The sequence below is a fragment of the Bison bison genome, unplaced genomic scaffold, assembly GCF_000754665.1.
Source record: "Bison bison bison isolate TAMUID 2011002044 unplaced genomic scaffold, Bison_UMD1.0 scf7180017864530, whole genome shotgun sequence".
NCBI classification, from domain to species: Eukaryota; Metazoa; Chordata; class Mammalia; order Artiodactyla; family Bovidae; genus Bison; species Bison bison.
The window spans coordinates 1,870,113-1,887,142 of record NW_011495080.1 but is presented as its reverse complement, the minus strand read 5'-3'; the positions used below and the strand labels follow the sequence as shown (position 1 = coordinate 1,887,142).

The 17,030-nt window shown below is 42.3% G+C and overlaps 1 long non-coding RNA gene across 1 annotated transcript in view; it reads right to left on the bottom strand.

Annotated features, from left to right (window-relative positions):
* Positions 1–16,793, bottom strand: part of LOC104982282 — a 25,097-nt gene extending 8,304 nt beyond the window's left edge. The window contains exon 1 of the long non-coding RNA XR_824492.1: positions 16,446–16,793. This is a non-coding gene — a long non-coding RNA (uncharacterized LOC104982282). The remainder of the gene's footprint in view (positions 1–16,445) is intronic.
* Between the last annotated feature and the right edge of the window lie 237 nt (positions 16,794–17,030).

Here is a 17,030-nt window from a genome sequence, read left to right as displayed (position 1 = left end):
AGTTCAAAAACATCAATTCTTCGGTGCTCAGCCTTCTTCACAGCCCAACTCTCACATCCATACATGACCACAGGAAAAACCATAGCCTTGACTAGACAGACCTTGGTTGGCAAAGTAATGTCTCTGCTTTTGAATATGCTATCTAGGTTGGTCATAACTAGAGCCTGAGAAAAGATACAGTGTATGTCTTGAAGGTCAGAGAGCTTGGGCTAGCTGGAGCAGTGCATGCAATTTTCCATTGGGAATGAACATTCCTCCTCTCCCGAGCAGGTCTGTAAATCCCCAAGGTTGCCCTCTCCTCAGTCTTGGCCGCTGAAAGAATAAAATTTATCATTCTGATAACCACAGAATTTGGACTGTGATAAAGCCAGTTGCAAAATTCTCTCTGTGGATGGCCAGAGTATGACATAAATGGGGATGAATGGCTCCAGGGTCATAGCCTACATTCTGATCAGAGCCAGCTGTCCTAGAAATGTGTCCTTTGGGTTCCAAAGGATAAAGAATGGGTAGCATGTCCCTTCTATGTGGCAAAAGCTGCCTGACTTAGTGACAATAAGTTTTGGAATCAGGAGGCCAGGATGTAAAGCCCTGGTTTCTCCACCTTGGAGAAGGCAATGGCACCCCACTCCAGTACTCTTGCCTGGAAAATCCCATGGATGGAAGAGCCTGGTAGGCTGCAGTCCATGGGGTCACTGAGGGTCAGACACAACTGAGCAACTTCACTTTCACTTTTCACTTTTATGCATTGGAGAAGGAAATGGCAACCCACTCCAGTGTTCTTGCCTGGAGAACCCCAGGGATGGGGGAGCCTGGTGGGCTTCAGTCTATGGGGTTGCACAGAGTCGGACATGACTGAAGCAACTTAGTAGCAGTAGCTAGGTGGACAGAACCGGATAGGTACTTAAGCTCTCAGACTGTTTCCTCCTCTGTAAGAGAGAGGGATAAAAATCCTGAGTTGTTGCTCTCATAGGAGGGTTGTGGATATGAATGGGAATTTCAAGTGCTGACCTATTACACAGCCTTAAATAAGTATAGATTGCTGACTGTGATCACAACTGTGGATGTAGAGGGTTAATTTCATAATCAAGGGACAGTCCATTTGGCAGCTTGACCCCTGATTGTCCCTGACCAAACAGTGGTTTCTGAAGCAGTGCCTTGAATGGAGCAGGTGCTAATCAAAGTAAAAGTGATATGAATTAGTTCAGATGAACAAATGGCAAATGTCTTTTTTGCCCTGTTTCATCTCACCCCAGGACTAGGATTGCTGTGGTCCAGCCAGACTCTTCAAAGAGGTTATCTGTTCTAAGACATTACACATCACTAAATGTGCCTGTGAGCCAGGGCTGGCCACCAGTAAGGCACAGTCCAATTGAAGGAGTCCTTTCTGCCTCAAAGGACATGAGAACCACTTCCTGGTTGGATACCTTTGTTCTAGCTCTGATCTTCTCCAGGAACTCTTCTTTGCTTGTTGTTGTTCAGTCACTCAGTCATGCACAACTCTTTGCAACCCCATGGACTTCAGCACGCCAGGCTTCCCTGTTCTTCCCCATCTCCTGGAGCTTGCTCAAACTCATGTCCATTGAGTCGGTGATGACATCCAACTTCTTTGCTACTAGAAAGTAATTTTTCATTTTTTTATTACAAAAAAATATGTTAGTGTGAAATATCTTTGGTTGTCTCCAAATTTATCAAAAGAAGGCAATCATCCAGATGATTCTGGTAAAAAACTTAGTGAACTCAGGCATCCTGTGTGTGGTCGTGGGGAATGAAAATGGATAGAATAAGCAATGGTTAGTATTTACTGAGTAGCTACTATGTTCCAGACATTGCATGAAGTGTTTACATGTGTTACTGCATTTAACTTTCACATCAACCCACTTGGGTAACTACTATTGCACCACTTTGAAGATAAGGAAACGAGGTGCAGGGAGATGGGGGGGATGTATCCCTACAGCTTGTTGTTTTAGTTGCTGAGTTGTGTTCAACTCTTTTGTGACTCCACGGACTGTAGCCTGTCAGGCTCCTCCGACCATGGGATTTCCAAAGTTAGAATAGTGGGTTGCCATTCCCTTCTCCCGGAGAAGGCAATGGCAAGCCACTCCAGTACTTTTGCCTAGAAAATCCCATGGATGGAGGAGCCTGGTGGGCTACAGTCCATGGGGTCGCTACGAGTCAGTCGTGACTCTTCCTGACCCAGGGATTGAATTTGTGTCTCCTGCATTGCAGATGAGTTCTTTATTGCTGAGCCACCGGGGAAGACCAGGAAGTAGCAGGGCTGGGGCTTAAATTCAGAGCTGTCTGATTGCAAAACCCATACTCTTAACCACCATGGAATTACTAACCTCTTTGCCTTTTTTCCCCAACTTGTGATTTCCAATCAACATAAGAGACCACTCGTCCCTTTTGCCCTCTAACTATCCATGTCTCTTTTCTTCTGTCGTGCAGCCCTGGGCTGAATCCCACAGTGAGCCTATGCTGCACTGAAAGGAGACTGGGCTTTGGTGTTGTGCTCTGGCCCAGGGAGGTTTTTTTTTTTAAATGTCCTTTTTATTTTTAAAAAAATGTTTATTTATTTGGCGGTGCCAGGTCTTAGTTGCAGCATGTGGGATCTAGTTCTCTGATCAGGGATTAAACCCAAGCCCCTTGCACTGAGAGTGTGGAGTCTTAGCCACTGGACCACCAGGGAAGTCGCCCAGGCAGGCTTTGAGGTATTAAGCTGTCTGGCCCTCTCTTTGGCAATGACCATACCCCTGGCACTAAGGGTGCAGCATATGCCCCTGGCAGTGCTTGGGGGTGGGGACAGACCTTAAAGTTTCAGGGACCAGCCATTCTGCCACCATGGGCACTCCTGAGGCTGGTGGGGGTCCGACCAGCACTGTGCCTCTAACTCCATCCCCACAGGCAATCCAAGGACAGAGCTGAAGTCTCTCTTTTCACTTCCTCCTTCTCTGAAATGGGCATAATGATGGGATGCATGCATGTGTGCTTGCTAAGTCATTTCAGTCGTGTCTGACTCTGCAACCCCATGGACTGTAGACCACCAGGCTCCTCAGTCCATGGGATTCTCCAGGCAGGAATACTGGAATGGGTTGCCATGCCCTCTTCCAGGGGATCTTCCTGATCCAGAGATCGAACCTGAATCTCTTATGTCTCTTGCATTGACAGCAGGTTTTTTTTAACCCACTATCTGGGAAGCCCCATAATGATGGGATACCAAGGCATAGAAGGTTGAGAACATGTGTTTTGCCAGTTGTTTCAGAAGGCTCAGAATCAACCCCATGCCTCCCTCCTATGTGAGTCTTGCAGAAGTGCTCCTGATGGCTACTTCCCTTCTTAAATCAGTGTTGGAGTCACATGTCCAGGAAGTCTTCCCTGAAGAAGCAGGCTGGGTTAGGGTGCCCTCCCTCTCTGCGTTCTGCTATCAGAGTATATCACCAGTGCATTTATTACCAGTTTCCTTGTCAGTCTCCTCGTCAGTCTCCTCCTAGGCTCCTTGGGAGCCTGGCATGTAGCAAGTACATTTCCTGGCATGTATACAGCACATACTTCAGCAAGTTTGTTGATCTGAACTTGAGCTTTGGGTCGAAGAAAAGATCAATAACCATTTCAAAAGTTTTGTTGTTGTTTTACATTTGTTGTTAATACCCGGTGATTCCGCCCTTTAGGCAGAGCTATTCCTCCAAATTTTAGGCATCTTTGGGAGTTTCTATGCCTTATTCAGATCTCTGGGTCATGACTTAGTGTTCGGGGGAATTCAGAGGGGAAGAAAAATCATTTGCTTCTGCAAACCCTCATGTCCGCCGTTCTGATAAAGGATCCCAGCTGTGACAAGGAGATTATTTACTTGAAACTAATGACCAAAGCTAATTACTGCAGTTGATTTGGGCAGGGACAGAGCGTTCCGGAGCAGGCTGTTGGCAAATGTCCCCAAGTCTCCAATTCGGCAACTGAGCCAACGAGCCCACTCGATGTGCCAGTGCTTTTTGGTCCTTGAATCTCCTGTTCAATAGCAAATAGACTTTAGGGTTGTGGTTTGGGGCTCAGTTGCCTGAGAGGAGCCAAGATTGAGTTTCTGTGGCTTGTTCTCATTCTGTCTGGTTCCAGTTTTTGTGAAAGATACAATAAAATAATTAAAGTCTGACCTTTGTGAGGGTGTGGGATTGGAGGTCTACCCCTCACTTCCACAACTTCCTCCTTCACAACTCCTCCACAGGACAGCTCCCCTCCTCCAGAACAGGAAACAGACTTCTTGGGGCTCACAAATGCCTGGTTCCCATGGCTCAGGCGATTTTGTTTCCTTCTCCATTCTTCCTAATGCAACTGCAGCTCACATATCAGGCAACCACTGCCACTGACCCATTTGACAATGTTCATGTCTTTATCTGACGTGCTGAGCCTCGCGAACTTGTCCCAGATGCCAAATCCCATTCTAATAAACCGTGTGGGCATCCAAATTCTTTCCTTCTGGTGGAATTTTGTTAAAATTAGACCCGAGAGGAAGAATTAATGAGTGGGATAGATGAGAATTAAATGTGTGAATTGAATAACATGTCTGGCACAATTTATAAAACATTTTTTAGACATTTTAATTTCGACATGCATCTTTAAAGCATATATTGTGAAGCCCGATCCTATTCTCTGTACTGCATATTAATAATAATAATAAAAACTACATACACACACACACACACACACACAAACCGTGGTCTCTGGTCTCAGAGTGTTTGCATTTTGGAGGGAAATGACAAGTCATGTGTGACAAGTCAGAAACAGCCTTCATGGGATACACAGGCCATAGGGAGAGAGGTGGCGTGGAGCACAGGCAGGAGTGTTGGGGTTTAAAGTGAGGCAGGGGTAGTCACGAGGCTAACTGGAAAAGGCTTAATGGGGAAGGATAGTCTAAAAGTGGAGGTACAATTTTACAAAGACTATTGGAGAAGGCACTCTAGGCGTGAGGAAAGGGGTGAGGAAGCCCAGAGATGGTTACCAGGGCAACAGAGGGTGCGAGGATTCTGAGGCGTGCAGGGCGTGATGAACCATTGATGGGGTCAGCAGGAGCTGAGGGTGGGATGGCCTCTGGGGTGAGATCATTAGCCAGACTGTCAGGGGCCCGACCAGTAACATCTTCAGGAGCAGGGTTGGTGTGCATGCGTGCTCAGCCACTTCAGTCGTGTCTGACTCTTTGAGACACTATGGATTGTAGCCCGCCAGGCTCCTCTGTCCATGGGATTCTGCAGGCAAGAATGCTGGCATGGGTTACCCTGCTCTCCTCCAGGGGATTTTCCTGACCCAGGGAGGGATGGAACCTGCATCTCCTGCATTGCAGGTGGATTTTTTTTACCACTTGCCACCGGGAAAGCCCAGAGGGGTTGGTTTAGTTCAGTTCAGTCGCTCAGTCGTGTCCGACTCTTTGTGACCCCATGAATCGCAGCACGCCAGGCCTCCCTGTCCATCACCAACTCCCAGAGTTTACTCAAACTCACGTCCACTGAGTCGGTGATGCCATCAAATCATCTCATCCTCTGTTGTCCCCTTCTCCTCCTGCCTTCAATCATTCACAGCATCAGGGTCTTTTCCAATGAGTCAGTTCTTCCCATTAGGTGGCCAAAGTATTAGTGTTTCAGCTTCAGCATTAATCCTTCCAATGAATATTCAGGATTGATTTCCTTTAGGATGGACTGGTTGGATCTTCTTGCTATCCAAGGGACTCTCAAGAGTCTTTTCCAACACCACAGTTCAAAAGCATCAATTCTTTGGCACTCAACTTTCTTTATGGTCCAACTCTCACATCCATACATGACTACTGGAAAAACCAAAGCTTTGACTAGATGGATCTTTGTCGGCAAACTAATGTCTCTGCTTTTTAGTATGCTGTCTAGGTTGGTCATAACTTTTCTTTCAAGGAGCAAATGTCTTTTAATTTCATGGAGGGGTTGGTAGATGGTGGCTATTTCAAAATCTCAGGAAAATGTTGGCTTTCCTTGGAATTCTGGAGTGAGGCACGTTACCCAGCTGAAGTTAGAAGCAGTCAGAGAGTCTCTGTGTTTGAGAGGAATGGGGCTGAAGAGTGCTCTGGAAAATGGCAGGTTCTGCCAGGATAAAGTGGAGAGAAGACAAGCAGATGGCCGACAACAAAGGCGACTTAGCTCTAGGGACTGGTGCCTCACAATATTAACTGTGGAGGCTGTAGCAGGAGGCTCCAGGGCAAATATAATGGGTGCCTGTTTTTTTTGTTTGCTTGTTTTTGCACTAAATTAGCAAGCACACCCTGTGCTTTGTGCTTTCAATCCTGAAGGACAAATAAGAAATTGTCATGGAGCTAAGTTCTTGAATTTCTAGAAACTTACAGTAGAGATTCTTATTTCATACAATTGGTCAAAATAAAAATGTTGACAAATCAATGTAAAAATAGGACCTAAGCATTGTAACTTAAGCACTGTAATTTAAAAGATAAAATGTACATTCCCTAACATTTTGGGCTTCCCAGGTGGCTCAGTGGTAAAGAATCTGTCTGCCAATGCAGGAGACTCAAGAGACGCGGGTTCAATCCCTGAGTTGGGAGGAACCCTGGGAGGAGGAAATGGCAACCCAATCCAGTATTCTTGCCTGGAAAATCCCATGGACAGAGAGGCCTGCCAGGCTACAGTCCATGGGGTAGCAAAGAGTTGGACACAACTGAGCACAGCTCAGGACTAATATTTCATTGTTAAACTTAGACTTTTCTCTCTGACCTGGGGGATACTGATTGGAGTTTCCTATTTTCTTTCTTGTATAATCAGCATCCACAATGGATCAATAATGGCCACAGATCCTTTGCTACTTCTTCATTGAAGCGTGGAGCCCAATTCTCCTCTACCTGGATCTGAGCTTACCTTGGTGATTTTCTTGACCTACAGAACACAGTGGAAGTGACATTCTGGGAATTCCATGGTTAGACTTGAAACTCCCTTCTGGGCACCTTGGAATGCTCTTTTGGGAGCCCTGAGCTCTGGAAGCTCATGGAAACTGCCATCTAAAAATTCACTACCTTGAGTTCCCCAGGCTTGAAAGGCCACATATGGGTGCTCCAGAGGACAGTCGAAGTTGGGCTCAGCTTTCTAGCCATCCCCATGAAGACATGTGAGTGTAGCCACCTTGGGTCCTTTACTGATACCATGTGGAACAGAAAACTTGAATGGTTGAGCCCTCTCTCAATTTCTAGCCCACAGAATTGTGAGATAGTAACAGAGTGGTTGTTTTAAGTCACCAAAGTTTAGGGTAGTTTGTTATCCCTGCTAGATACTTGGAACTTGTTATAAAGAGGGCTGGGCACATATTCATAGGACTGGGAGAGACTAGAGACCAGGTACTTCAGCTGTCTGATGTGCACATGAAAATTCTGAGTACTGGAAGAGGAATCCAGAAACTGATGTCAAAAATGCCCCGTGATCCTACAGAAAGTGCCTGGGCCTCCTAGTTTAAGTTTTGCTTTCCTGCCCTTGAAAGCGAGGGGTTTCCTGTGTTTACCTTTCCTGGATAACCTTGCTGGAAAAATGCCAGCAAGCAGAGTCAGATATATAGATGGTCAGCCACATTGTGTTGGCCATGGGAAGTTGTTCCAATAATCTATTCTTTAGCAGTTGGTGTCTGCCTTCCCAGGGTCCCGCAAAGTCTCAGAGGTCACAGGGACTGTGCTTCCTGTTTGACTTCACTCCCCTTCCCATTCCTTCCACGGGAGAGGCTCCCTCCAGCCCAGTGGGGGGCAGCAGGGAAAGCTTGGAGCTTGTTACCTGCATGCTGAGGCTTCCACAGACAATTCACGACCAGGTCCGGTACACAGAGGAACCTCAAGCTTGGTTTAAAGCTCTGCTGGCGTCATCTTGAAATTCTTAATACTTTTGAAAAAGAGGATCTGCGTTTTCATTTTATACTGGGCCTGAAAATTACATAGGCAGCTATGCTGTGACTCACTCATACTCCTGCCTCATGGTTGAGACGAGGGGCCGAGGCTGTTTCTTTAGTACAGCCCTGTGCTGTCTCACTGAGGACTGATGCAAAGTGGTGAGTGGGGGGAGGAAGAGAGCGAGGAAGGGAAGCCATGTGGGAAAATGAATGCTGTATTTCTGATTCCCATGTTCAAAGATAAACTGAGGCACATTAAGACTCTTAAGAGTTTATTTGAATAAAAATCGACTGGAATCAAGCAGCACCAAACTGGCAGTGGTTAGGAGCCCTCTGACCTGCAGGAGCTGAGGCGAGACAGAGAGAGAAAGTGAGGAAGAAAAGTAAGGAAACTATTTGATTGGCTGTAACGTGAAGTCTGGTTGGCCGATTGGCTGTAACTTGAAGCCTGGTTGGTGATTGGCTATAGTGTGAAGCCTTGGCTGATTGGCTGTAACGTGAAGCCTGGTTGGCCAATTGGCTGTAGCGTGAAGCCTGGTTAGCTGTTTGTGAATGGTGGTCCTTAGCCTCTTGACCTGGAGAAGGCAATGGCACCCCACTCCAGTACTCTTGCCTGGGAAATCCGATGGACGCAGGAGCCTGGTAGGCTGCAGTCCATGGGGTCGCCAAGAGTCGGACACGACTGAGCGACTTCACTTTCACTTTCTACTTTCATGCATTGGAAGGAAATGGCAACCCACTCCAGTGTTCTTGCCTGGAGAATCCCAGGGACAGGGGAGCCTGGTGGGCTGCCGTCTCTGGGGTCGCACAGAGTTGGACACGACTGAAGGGACTTAGCAGCAGAAGCAGCAGTAGCAGCGTCTTGACTTTCAGGCATTTACAGGTTAGACTTTGGTTTGCTTAAGTAGGCTACCCTCTGCATTAGGGCCTCCTCAATCTAACAGCCTCCTTGTTTAATTCATTTAACATCCCCTGTAAGACAGGACCCCTTCCTCACCCCCCTACTATTGACAAAAGGACCACCTTGGGCCGGACTGACTGTGAGGGACTTTTGGCAGGGCATGAGTTTGGAGGCAGACGGTGCCCTGTGGCTCAGGCCCAAACAGCAAAACCCAGATGCTTTCTCAGCCATCCATCACTAGGAGCCAAACTAAGGAGGATCCTTTCTCACCAGCCCAGTTTTCGTACAAGGTTCAAGAGTGGTGGCAGTAACAGGCAAGTGGAGGGGTGGGGTGGGGTGGGCCTGGGGAGCCTAGGCACCCACACTCTCTAAGAGAGAAAAGAAGACCTAGACCCCACCCACGGCCTGATAGAAGCCTAGGAAGCTGGGGCAGGGGTTAAGGAGACCCCCGCCCCCTCCTACAACAAATGTGTATCCCGCTCTCTGGCTCAGTATCCTCTTGTCAGCACGAGCTGTTCCACACTTGGTGATCATTTCAAAACTCTCTTCTGCCTGCTGTCAGCCTGCCCTTTCACAGACGGGCTCAGATCCAAACACAGCTGTCTCCTCTTTGTCTACCACCTGTGTCTCAAAAAACCAATCAGTCCGGTCTGCACTGCCATAGCCGATGATTCTTCACTTTTTCGCTTTCTCTTTGCCCTCCTAGAACAGTGATTCTCAAGGTGAGGTTCCTGAACTGGCAACATCAGCCTTACCTTGGAAATTGTTAGAAATGCTAATTCATGGATACCACCCCAGACCTACAGAATAAAAAACTCTCAGGGTAACAGACTCACAGACTTAGAGAATGAATTTAAGATTACTTGTGAAGGAGTCAGGGGAGAAAGGGGTGGGGGCAAGAGATAGTTAGGAAGTTTGGGATGGACATATACACGCTGCTGTATTTAAAATAGATAACCAACAAGGACCTACTGTATAGGACAGGGAACTCTGCTCAGTATTATATGGCAGCCTGGATGGGAGGCAAGTTTGAGGGAGAATGGATACATGTATATGCATGGCTGAGCTGCTGTGCTGTCCACCTGAAACTTTCACAACATGGTTAATCAGCTATATTCCAATATAAAACAAAAAGCTAAAAAAAAATAAAAAAAAACAACTCTGAGGGTAAGGCTGCTGACCTGTGGTTGAATAAGCTCTTCTGGTGGTTCTAATGATCACTGACATTTGAGAACCCCTCTTCTCGAGACTGGTGACTGAAATAAGTCCTTCCACCAGCACCCAGGATTTCAGTGTTGACACCTCTATGACAGATGGCGTATCAGTTTTGCCAAGGAAGGCAATAGTAATTCTTTCATGTATGAAACCCCTCCCCAGCACACACAGACACACAAAAAATACACAGAAAAAGGAAAAATGCTTTGCTTCTCATTCCTCCTCTATCTAACATCTGTTACCCGGGCTTTGAGTTGTTTTAACAAGAGCATCAGCGTTAGAATAAGCTTGCTTGCAGGGTATCTGGAAGGCAGGTGCAGCCTGCCACTTTTAATGCAAGCTGAGAACAAACACAGCCTTCTGCTGCTAGAGACAGAGGTGGAATTTCTGTTTTGCTGGGAAGATACCCCCTAAAGCGCTGCCTTACCTTGAGGCCTTAATTAGAAGCAGCAGTGGCCCTCGGGCCTGCTGAGTTTCTATTTGATGTGATTGCACAAAAGAGCTGAGGTGGAGAACTGGACCTTTTGTTATTTCACGTATTCAGAAAAGCTTTTTCATAAAAGCCCCTCTCTAGGTTCTTATTTGCTATCACACGCACCAGGGTAAACTTATAAAGATTTACGCAGAGCAAGCAATTAGTAGTGTCTGGTTTTCCCATGTTTGTCAGAGATTAACGGATTTAATTTATGCCATTTCAGCCCGACTTTCCCTCTCTCACAGGGGCCTATCCCACTGCAGCTACCTTCCCATCCATTCATCACTGCCCTGCCTTCTCTGGCCCCTGTGACTCTCTCTCCTTTTTCTTTGCATCTTTCTAGAGAGGTCTTAGTGTCTAGTATTTGCTTGAATGCTTGAACATATTAAAAAAAATCCAATATAAAAGTGAAAATTCCTACTGGAGATATTGGTATTTTAATTTCATAATTGCACCCCCTGAGTTAACCTGATAAACCAAAGAGCTACGGAGATTTTCTTGTGCTTTTCTTCATATGAATGTAGACAAGAGAGGACATGCCACAGACTGTGAGATTTCAGCTATAAGCTGTCTGGCTGATAAGGCGCTGGGAAGTACAGAGATGTGACAGTCCTCCTTGATCTGCCACATACGTCATGTAAATATGTTCACGGGCTTAGCCCAGTGCAGCCCTTGGCTCATGGTAAGTCCTAACTAATTGTCTACTGCGTGGTACTTAGCCGCATAGCAGAGAACCCTTACCCTGGGATCACAAGAAACACATAAGAACTGATGTCTTTTGACATAAGAAGGGGGTCTTGCACCAGGATCTGTGGATCTGCACTGCTTGGACAAAGTCTCTTATTGCTCTCTGTCTTGATTCTCTGGGTTTTCAAAATATGGGTTACTCTTTTGTTTTTGCTTGTATTTTTAAGCTCCCTAAACTCACTTTAAGCACAAAAGGGAATTTATTGGATGAATATTGGAATATCTCAAGAATCCAAGGCCAAGACAATAGCTTGAGCTTCATGAAGGCCTGGGACTAGGAAGTGGGTGCAAAGCCATCAAGAGCCAGGAGGTATTTCATTCTCACTTTTCTCTCTCACACTTGTGGCCAGCTGGACTCTTTGCTTCTTTCTCTAGACTGATTCATGCTTCTTTGTGTCTGTAGACCAGCTTATACTTCTTTGGCATAAGAATGACAAATATGGCTGCCACAAAATGGCTATATTTTAACTATAGTGCTGTATAGTAGGTCCTTGCTGATTATCCATTTTAAATATAGTGGTGTGTACATGCCCATCCCAAACTCTCTAACTAAGGTGGGGATTTATTCTGTTAAGAATAATTATCTCACATTTGGAAATAAAAGCAAAAGAAAGATAACTTGTCCTTTTAATGTCACATTGGAGTCTTCCTTAACCACCTTAGGGTTCTTTAATTATCTTGAGGAATGTATATTTATATGACTCACTTTCTACTACTGATGCAAGACCCAGATTCTGCAGTTACATGGTAAACTTTTAGATAAATGTTTGTCTGTAGATATTCAGTTAATTTTATCTTGTAGAGATTATAACCAAAGATTATGACTTTATTGCTCATAATCATGTTAACTATCTTTGTGCCAGTACCATACTGTCTTGATAACTGTGGCTTTGTAATAGAGCCTGAAGTCAGGTAGGTTGATTCCTCCTGTTCCATTCTTCTTTCTCAAGATAGCTTTGGCTATTCGAGGTTTTTTGTATTTCCATACAAATTGTGAAATTATTTGTTCTAGCTCTGTGAAGAATACCGTTGGTAGCTTGATAGGGATTGCATTGAATCTATAAATTGCTTTGGGTAGTATACTCATTTTCACTATATTGATTCTTCCAATCCATGAACATGGTATATTTCTCCATCTATTAGTGTCCTCTTTGATTTCTTTCACCAGTGTTTTATAGTTTTCTATATATAAGTCTTTAGTTTCTTTAGGTAGATATATTCCTAAGTATTTTATTCTTTCCGTTGCAATGGTGAATGGAATTGTTTCCTTAATTTCTCTTTCAGTTTTCTCATTATTATTGTGTAGGAATGCAAGGGATTTCTGTGTGTTGATTTTATATCCTGCAACTTTACTATAATCATTGATTAGTTCTAGTAATTTTCTGGTGGAGTCTTTAGGGTTTTCTATGTAAAGGATCATGTCATCTGCAAACAGTGAGAGTTTTACTTCTTCTTTTCTAATTTGGATTCCTTTTATTTCTTTTTCTGCTCTGATTGCTGTGGCCAAAACTTCCAAAACTATGTTGAATAGTAATGGTGAAAGTGGGCACCCTTGTCTTGTTCCTGACTTTAGAGGAAATGCTTTCAATTTTTCACCTGAAATATTGATCAATGGAACAAAATAGAAAGCCCAGAGATAAATCCACGCACATATGGACACCTTATCTTTGACAAAGGAGGCAAGAATAGACAATGGATTAAAGACAATCTCTTTAACAAGTGGTGCTGGGGAAACTGGACAACCACTTGTAAAAGAATGAAACTAGAACACTTTCTAACACCATACACAAAAATAAACTCAAAATGGATTAAAGATCTCAACGTAAGACCAGAAACTATAAAACTCCTAGAGGAGAACATAGGCAAAACACTCTCCGACATACATCACAGCAGGATCCTCTATGACCCACCTCCCAGAATATTGGAAATAAAAGCAAAAATAAACAAATGGGACCTAATTAAACTTAAAAGCTTCTGCACATCAAAGGAAACTATTAGCAAGGTGAAAAGGCAGCCTTCAGAATGGGAGAAAATAATAGCAAATGAAGCAACGGACAAACAACTAATCTCCAAAATATACAAGCAACTCCTATAGCTCAACTCCAGAAAAATAAATGAGCCAATCAAAAAATGGGCCAAAGAACTAAATAGACATTTCTCCAAAGAAGACATACAGATGGCTAACAAACACATGAAAAGATGCTCAACATCACTCATTATCAGAGAAATGCAAATCAAAACCACTATGAGGTACCATTTCACGCCAGTCAGAATGGCTGCAATCCATAAGTCTACAAGCAATAAATGCTGGAGAGGGTGTGGAGAAAAGGGAACCCTCTTACACTGTTGGTGGGAATGCAAACTAGTACAGCCACTATGGAGAACATTGTGGAGATTCCTTAAAAAACTGGAAATAGAACTGCCTTATGATCCAGCAATCCCACTGCTGGGCATACACACTGAGGAAACCAGAAGGGAAAGAGACACGTGTACCCCAATGTTCATCGCAACACTGTTTATAATAGCCAGGACATGGAAGCAACCTAGATGCCCATCAGCAGATGAATGGATAAGAAAGCTGTGGTACATATACACAATGGAATATTACTCAGCCATTAAAAAGAATTCATTTGAATCAGTTCTAATGAGGTGGATGAAACTGGAACCTATTATACAGAGTGAATTAAGCCAGAAAGAAAAACACCAATACAGTATACTAACGCATATATATGGAATTTAGAAAGATGGTAACAATAACCCTGTGTTCTAGACAGCAAAAGAGACACTGATGTATAGATCAGTCTTATGGACTCTGTGGGAGAGGGAGAGGGTGGGAAGATTTGGGAGAATAGCACTGAATAAAAAAAAATAATAATCATGTTAACTAGTTTTGTACCTAACCTAGTAATCTTATTCCAATATTTTCTTTCTTTAATGACTGTGTATTTAATGACTTTTCCTTTGAACTAGCTTCACTATCCTGTTCATTTCCTGAGAAACAAATTGGGCACATCTTGACATATGTTTATTTTTCTGTATTTGTATGAGAGGCATGTTGTTAACTTTTTGAACATTATATTTTTTTCAGTTTTCAGAATAAAGGGGAGGAGGATTGAGTTGATACTTCAAAGTTATCTACAATAGCTTCTATTTTGGTTCCTTTGAATTTCCTGTTTTTTAATGACTTCCACAACAATTTACCAGTGATCTGGTCTTTTGCTTTAGTGAGAGTCTGCTGTTGGTATATTTTTTCAGTCTTTTTTGGTCTGAAATACATTTATTTCATTTTTGTTCGTGAAAGGAACTACCACTGGATATACTATCTAAGTTGACATTCTAAGACTCTCTCTTAGGTCTTTGAAGATATTCTACTGTCTTCTGGGTTCACTTGTTGCTATTAAGAGGTCAAATAAATCTAATAGTTATTCTGTCATAGGTAATTTTTATTTTCTCTCTGGTTGCTTTTAAGATCTTCTTTTTTTCCTTCAGTATTCTTTGACTTAAAAAAAAAATCTCAAAGTGGATTTTTAAAATTTACATCTCTTGAAATTCATAGGGCTTCCTAATTCTCAGGATTTGTGGTTTTCATCAATTCTTTGAAAAATTCTATTAATATCTCTTAAATATTACCTCTTCCCATTATATATATTATTATAGACCAGTTGTTACACTACTGGTGGGAATGTAATTGGGTATGACACTTTTAGGAAACAACTGTCATTATTTACTCTTGTTGAAGCTCTTCACCCCCTTTGAGTTTATAATTCTACTGATAAGTGTATAATTAACAGAAATACAGACATGTATTCATTCAGGGACTTTCAAAGCTATTCATAGCAACATTATTCATAGTGGCCCCAAACTGGCAATAACTCAGATATTCATTAAGAGTAGAATGATGATTAGCCATGATGTATTTATACAATGGAGATGTATAGCAATTATAACAAACTCCAGTTATAAGCAATGAGTGGGTGCATCTCACAAGCCTAATGTTGACTGAAAGAAACCAAATTCAAAAGAATGTGGTCTCTGAAGCCATCTTAAACAAACCAAAACAAACAAAAACCAAACAGTTTGACAAAACAAAACTGTTGTGTTTAGAGGCAAACACCTTGGAGTTAAAACTAGGGAAAAAAGATAACCATAAAAGTCACGATAATGGTTAGCCTAGGTCGAGTGGGATAGTGCTGTGACTGGGAACCAACACTGGGGTTTCTGGGAATACAAGTAATATTCTATGTTTTGACCTAATTGATGGTTACTTGAGTGTTTGTTTGGTAGAAAAATCATTGAACTATAGGCTGCTTTGTGAAAAATGAAGTACACACGTTGACTTGTAACTAATGAGAGTATTACGTATCTTAATTTGTTAATGCAGGTAAGGAGGTATTTGGAGGGAAATTTATAGCTTTAAATGCTTATGTTACAAAATAAGAATGGCTAAAAATCAAGAAATCGAGCATTCAATTTAAGAAATTAGTAAAAGAACATTAAATAGTTCAAAGAAAGTTGAATAAAGAAAGCAACAAAGGTATGAGAAGAAATTAATGAAGTAGTAAAACAAATATAGAGTAAAATAGAGAATAAAATGATGATCAATACAAAGAGTTTGTTCTTTGATATGACTAAATTAACAAACTTCCAGAAAGGTTGATGAGACAAAGCAAAAAGATAGAAACAGATACGAGGAATAGGAAAGGGAATGTGTAGCAGATACAGCAGAGATTAAAGATAGCAAGAGACTGTTATGAACAAATTTATACCAAAAGTAGTAGGAATATATAACATATTGAAACTGACTTTAAAGTGATACAAAAATGAAATAGCTCTATACTCACTGAATCAAATAAATTGAATTGGTAATAGGGAATCTTCCCATTAGGAAATGCCAGCCCTACTTTGATAGGTAGGTTTCTCTAGACTTAAAGAAATAGATTATTAAAATACTACACAAACTCTTAGAATAGGAAAAGAAAGAACACTCCCCAGCTCAATTTATGTAACTATAAAAAAATCTTCAAACCAAAAGCAGATGAGGACAATATAAGAAAGGAAAACTGTAGGCTGATTTTACCCAGTGAACACAGATAAAAATATCCTAAACAAAATTAGCAAACTGAATGAATAATATATAAGGCAATAATTCATAACTAAATTGGAATAAAGACTTAACCCAGAAATCCGAGACTGGTTCAACATTTGAAATAGACTGATATAACTTACCATGTTCACAGATCCAGTGAAAAAACTCACATGAATTTTCACAAAAATTCTCTCAGTAGAAGCAGAAAACTGTTTGATATAATCCAACGTCAACTTAGGATAAAGAGTCAACATATCAGGAATAGAATGGAATTTTTTGAACTGGATAAAGAACATCAGTGTACAAAGAAAAAAAAAAAAAAAACTAACCTTACAGCAAATATCACACTTAATGATGAAATTGAAAAAGCAGATCCTTTAGCAAGCAGGAATGAGCAAGAATCTCTGCTTTTACCACTTCCTAGCCAGTACAGTAGGGGAAAAAGAAGATTTATAAGGTAAAGGATTAGAAAGGAAGAAACCACACTGTCATTACTCACAGATGATGTGATTGTTTGCATAGAATCATAGACCGTGTGTTGGAATAATAAAAGTTGGCAAGGTTGCCAATTATAAACACAGTGTAAACAAGGCAATTGCATTTTTATACACCAGTTAACATTTGGAAATGTTAATTTGATAAAGCTATCATTTATAATAGCAATACAAGTGTAAGGAAAGTATGTGCATTTTTCCAAATTTGAACTTGAGATTTAAAGCATTTCC